The following is a 5907-nucleotide window of genomic DNA, read 5'->3' on the forward strand; positions in this document are numbered from 1 at the left end:
CTTAGTATCTGAACATCGGATTACCAAGCTTCACGGGGACTTTCTCTACATCTGTACCGGAAGAGGAGCGTTGGAAGATCAAAGTCTGGATACCTGGGAGGACCTTTGCACCAACAATGGAGCCTATTGATTTCTACCTGGATGCACCAAGCTGGAGTATTGGAAAGAGCATGGTCGCGCATATCACCTTTGGATGCATATGTGAGGTGTATCACAAGGAGCTAGAGAATACCATCTACCAGATATGTGGCCGCCGAGATGACAAGTGGGAGATGATTCATACCAGGAGGGATGGATCAATTGCAGCTTACATTCAAGAGATGGGGATCATATTCGTCGACAGGAGAATCAACAAATTATCCACCTGAAGAGGATCAAGAAACTGGTGAGGAGGAACAACCAGCTGGAAGAGGAGATCAAGTCTACGCGCGATGGATACAAGGAGAAGATTGCTATATTGGTGGAAAAGAATGACGACCTGACAAGGAAGCTAGTAGTATTCATGGGAGACCCCGCGCCAAAGAAGGACAACCAGACAGGAGACTACATCATCCTTGATGACACCGACTCTGACCCTGATAGCGATGATGACTACATTGATGAAGCTGGAGCAGATATTATGGAGTCTTCTTATGATGTAATTAGTAGGATTTTCCCTCCAAGTAGTTGCAACGATCGAGTTAGTAGTTATAGGTTAGACCGTTTTGTGTAATCTTGTGTGCTATTGATTGAAGTGAAATTGATTGTGTTTGTCTCATGAGCATTACGGGTAGTGAATCTCTCTTAGACCCCTATTCTATTCTGTTTTCTCACCCCTTCTAAACCCATCAGATGCCTCTGAGATGTGACAGTGGATTTGCCTTCCCACCGGAGCTCACTCAGTTGATCCAGCAGCAGAATACATTGATGCAACTTTTAGTCCAGAATCAGAACCAAGGCAGCAACAACAATAACAACCCACCACCACCACCCCCTGTTGATCACCTAGCCCGTTTTCTAAGGTTGAATCCGCCAGTGTTCTCTAGTAGCACCGAGCCGATTGTTGCAGATGATTGGCTCCACAAGATTGAAAGAGAGCTGACCACTACAGGATGCACATATGCGGAGAGAGTGCGTTTTGCCGCACATCAGATTGATGGACCCAGAGCATCATGGTGGGAGAATTTCATAGCCACTTACCCCATTGACACTGTTACATGGGATCAGTTTCAGCAGGCCTTCTGCACTGCCCATGTTTTAGCTGGAGCTATGAGCATGAAGAAGCGCGAGTTTCACAACTTGCGCCAAGGAGGACGTACAGTGGGCTAGTATGTGGATGAGTTTAGTAAGTTAGCTTGCTATGCTCCTGATGACGTAGCTACAGATGCCGCTAAGTAGGAGAAGTTTCTGGAAGGACTGAATGATGAGCTGAGCATGTAGTTGATGGTGGAAACATTCAACAACTACTAGGAGTTGGTAGACGGGGCTCTTATGATTGAAGGCAAGCAGCAACAGATTAATAATCGCAAGAGGAAGTATGGACAGGGGAGGTACACCTCTGGAGCCCAGAAGAAGCCCCGCTATTCCCCGTACTCGGGAGGACATACCCACAACCATGGAGGCCATAACCATGGAGGACACACACACAACGGAGCAATTTCGCACAACCATAATGGCACCAGGAATGGCAATGGGAATGGAGGAAGCAGCAGCAAGAACTGTTCCAACCCTTCAACACCAGCCAAGAGGGATCTGAGCCACATTACCTGTTTCAAGTGCCATAAGACCGAACATTACGCCACTGAATGTCCTGAAGCAAAGAATGGAAATGGCAATGGAAGTTCTGCCAAGAAGCCCAAACCCTTCATCAAAGGTCAGGTGAACCACATCAGCGTGGAGGATATTGAGGATCAACCCGACGCAGTTGTCGGTAAGTTTTTGATTAATGCATTTACCGCACTTGTTCTTTTTGATACTGGTGCATCGCATTCATACATATCAAGGGGATTTGTGGATAAGTATAACCTGCCAACCCAAGCCCTTAGGTCACCCATGTTAGTAAGTTCGCCGGGAACAGAGTATATGGCCAGCCTATGGTGTGATCGGTTACCCTTAAGGATTGGTAACTATGTGTTTCCCTCGGACCTAATAATTCTGGAGTCACAAGGATTGGATGTAATATTAGGCATGGATTGGTTATCAAAGTATGGAGGGAACATTGATTGTGATAGTAAATCGATATTCCTCACCACCCCAGAAGGTAGAAGGATCAAGTATGTATCCCGGCATGTTCCGAAGAGCACTCAAGTAAATTCCTTATTAGGAGTTGTACAGGAGGAAGTACTAGTGGTGAAGGATTACCCCGATGTATTTTTGGAGGAGTTGCCAAGCATGCCACCGGATCGAGACATTGAGTTTTGAATTGAGCTATTGCCAGGCACCGGGCCTATCTCAAAGAACCATATCGGATGCTCGCAAAGGATTTGGAAGAAATTAAGAATAAGATTAAGGAGTTACTAGGTAAAGGTTACATTTGACCAAGTTCATCACCTTGGGGAGCCCCAGTGCTTCTAGTGGAGAAGAAGCATGGATCATTAAGGATGGTTGTTGATTATCGTGCGTTGAATGAAGTGATAATCAAGAACAAATACCCTTTGCCGATGATCAACGATCTGTTTGACCAGTTGCAAGGAGCTAAAGTTTTCTCTAAGATAGATCTTCGATCAGGTTATCACCAGTTGAAGATCCGAGAGCAGGATATACCGAAGACAGCTTTTACCACAAGGTACGGGCTATAAGAGTATACCGTTATGTCATTTGGTCTGACTAACGCGCCTGCCTATTTCATGAACATGATGAACAAAGTGTTTATGGAGTTTTTGGATAAGTTCGTCATGGTATTCATTGATGATATATTGGTCTACTCGAAGAATGAAGAGGAGCATAAGGAACATTTGCGTTTGGTTCTTGAGAAACTCAGAGAACATCAGTTGTATGCCAAGTTCAGCAAGTGTGACTTTTGGTTAAAGGAAGTTGGATTTCTCGGACATGTTATATCCGGAGAAGTAATAGCAGTAGATCCTACCAAGGTTGTTTCTGTGACAAAATGGGTGGCACCCACATCAGTTGGAGAGATCAGGAGTTTTCTCGGACTCGTAGGATATTATCGGAGGTTCATTGAGAATTTCTCCAGGATTGCAAAGCCCATCACAGAGTTGTTGAAGAAGGACACCAAGTTCAAATGGACTGAGGAGTGTGAAGCCAGTTTTCAGGAGTTGAAGAAATGTTTGGTTACAGCCCCAGTGCTGATTCTTCCAGATCAATGAGAGGATTATCAAGTGTATTACGACACTTCACGTTGAGGACTTGGAGCAGTGCTTATGCAGGAAGGAAGAGTTGTTTAATATGCCTCACGACAACTTAAACCTCATGAGTTGAATTATGCTACGCATGATTTGGAGTTAGCAGCCGTAGTGCATGCGCTGAAGACATGGAGACATTTTCTCATCGGAAACCATTGTGAGGTATACACGGATCATAAGAGTCTGGAATATATCTTCACGCAGAAGGAGTTGAACCTCATGCAGAGGAGATGGTTGGAGCTCATTAAGGACTATGATATGAAATTGCACTATCGTCCCGGAAAGGCGAATGTAGTAGCAAATGCGTTGAGCAGCAAGAGTTATGCTAATACGCTCATGATCGAAGGATTACCCAAGGAGTTAGCAGAGGATCTTCGCGAGCTATGTTTGGAAATAGTTTCGAGAGGTTATGTAGCAGCATTGGAAATTCAGTCCACTTTGATGGGTAAAATCAGAGAAGCCCAGAAGACTGACAAGGAGATTGCCGAGATAAAGGAAAGGATGAACAAAGGAAAGGCTAAAGAATTTCGTGAGGATGAACACGATACTTTATGGTTTGAGGATCGCGTATATGTGCCTAATGACCCCAAAATTAGGAAGTTGATTCTGCAGGAGGCCCATGATTTGTCGTATTCAATTCACCCAGGAAACACTAAGATGTATCTAGATCTGAAGGAAAGTTTCTGGTGGACAGGAATGAAGAAGGACATTGCTGAGTATGTAGCAGTTTGTGATGTTTGTCAGAGAGTTAAGGCAGAGCATCAGAAACTAGCTGGATTGCTACAGCCATTGCCGATACCCGAATGGAAGTGGGATAAGCTTGGCATGGATTTTATCACTGGATTGCCCAGGACTCGTTCAGGCTATGACTCTATTTGGGTTGTAGTCGACCGTTTGACAAAAGTAGCTCATTTCATGCTGGTGAAGACCACCTATACAAGTGCTAAGTTGGCGAAGATATACATGACCAGGATCGTATGTCTGCATGGAGTTTCGAGGACCATTGTATCGATAGAGGAACCCAGTTTACCTCAAAGTTTTGGAATCAGTTGCATGAGACTTTGGGTACTAGGCTAGAGTTCAGTACAGCCTTTCATCCATAGACAGATGGACAGACCGAGAGAGTCAATCAGATTCTGGAGGACATGTTGAGAGCTTGTGCGCTAGATTATGGATCTAGTTGGGACGACAATTTTCCATATGCAGAGTTCTCTTATAAAAACAGTTATCAAGCCAGTTTGAAGATGGCCCCTTTCGAAGCTTTGTACGGAAGGAGGTGCAGGACACCGTTATTGTGGGATGAACTTGGAGATCGACAGTTGTTCGGACCAGATCTAATCAAAGACTCTGAAGAGAAGGTTAAGTTGATTCGCAATAGACTCAAGGTAGCCAAGTCCAGGCAGAAGAGTTATGTGGATTCTAAACGCAAGGAGACAGTTTACGAAGTCGGAGATAGAGTTTATCTTCGTGTGTTCCCGCTTCGAGGAGTTAAGCGTTTTGGAGTTAAGGGAAAGCTAGCACCATGTTTTGTGGGACCATACCGAGTTTTGGAACGTATGGGAGAAGTTGCATACAAGCTGGAATTGCCCGAAGGATTGTCAGGAGTTCACGATGTGTTTCACGTTTCCCAGTTGAAGAAGTGCCACGTGGAGATGACCGATATACCTCTGAGAGGTACAGTGCCACTGGAATCGATTCAGTTAGACAGTGATTTGACTTATGAGGAGAAATCAGTCAAGATTCTTGAGTTTTCTAGCCGAGTTACTCACAACAAGGTTATCAAGTTTTGCAAAGTTCAGTGGAGCCACCATACCGAGGACAAAGCCACCTGGGAACGAGAGGAAAACCTTCGTAGAGACCACCCAAACCTTTTTGCTGACCAACCCGAATCTCGAGGGCGAGATTCATCTTAAGGGGGGTAGGTTTGTAACATTCCAATTTTCAATTTGGATGTTATACATAGATCATCATATGCATAGCATATTTTCTTCTTGCATTTTGGTTGAGATCCTAGAAATCTTGAGCAACTCAAGGACCCACGGAGAGAGTTGGAGGTTTCACAAAATTCATATTTGAGTTTTATTGAAATTTGAAGAAAATGATCAATTTGGTTTTATTGTTTTCTCTCCAATTATTTGCAATATTAAAAATAAATGAGAGAATATAATATGACTTCTTCAAATTCAGAGAAATATTGCAGAAAGAATTTTAAAATCAAATTATGGTTTTTCTGGTATTTTATTTGCTATTTTATTTGAATTAGAAAAAAATGCATTTTTGGGCCAAAAAAATGTTCACTTTGTTCTAAATATTTCATTTAGACGGTGAAAATTGTTTTTGGCATTTTTAGATTTTTATTTTATTTTATTAGGATTTTTCTTTTTTGGGTGAATTATTTATTCAAAAAATGTTCCCGGACAGAACTGGGCCGTTGGCCCAGCCGGCCCACAGCGCCGCCACCTTCCCTTGCGCCGAGTCGCACCCGAGCCAGACTCCGGCAGGAGTCTCGGAGCCGCCTGCCGCCGCCGCTTGGCCCCTCGGCCAAGTCGGGCGCCCCCCTCCCTTT

Source organism: Triticum dicoccoides, chromosome 5B (assembly GCF_002162155.2).
Source record: "Triticum dicoccoides isolate Atlit2015 ecotype Zavitan chromosome 5B, WEW_v2.0, whole genome shotgun sequence".
Lineage (NCBI taxonomy): Eukaryota > Viridiplantae > Streptophyta > Magnoliopsida > Poales > Poaceae > Triticum > Triticum dicoccoides.